Genomic DNA, 456 nt, shown 5'->3' with positions numbered 1-456 from the left:
TTTTGGAATTGAAGGGGGGAACGCGGAATCTTGAACCAGAGCGGCGCTACTCTACAGGCGGGAAATTCGAAAACTACCGTCGACTGCGTAGGAAGCCATTGTATTTGTTTACGTTAAGACTATCGTTTATTTACTCATGTGATAGCGAAAGATAACGAATTATTACTCGTACTTTGCATAGACAGACATGTTATTGAATCACTGACGAATTTGTTTCTTCAGAAAATGATTATATCCTATATTGGCACGCTGAGTCATTGTAGATTTAATTCTACGCCAGTTTCCCATGTAATGTGTGGTAAATGTTTAATCAGCGTTATTCCATTGAGTTATGCAACGGTCACGCATCATGATGCTGTATGAAATAACAATCGTGTAGCTCACGCCCTTGAAATGACTAACCATTCATCAGATTTCAAAACTGAGCCTAAAATTATATTTAGCCTCGATGAACGT

The sequence above is a fragment of the Diprion similis genome, chromosome 8, assembly GCF_021155765.1.
Source record: "Diprion similis isolate iyDipSimi1 chromosome 8, iyDipSimi1.1, whole genome shotgun sequence".
NCBI classification, from domain to species: Eukaryota; Metazoa; Arthropoda; class Insecta; order Hymenoptera; family Diprionidae; genus Diprion; species Diprion similis.
The sequence above is the reverse complement of the archived record's forward strand: the minus strand, read 5'-3'. Positions refer to the sequence as shown.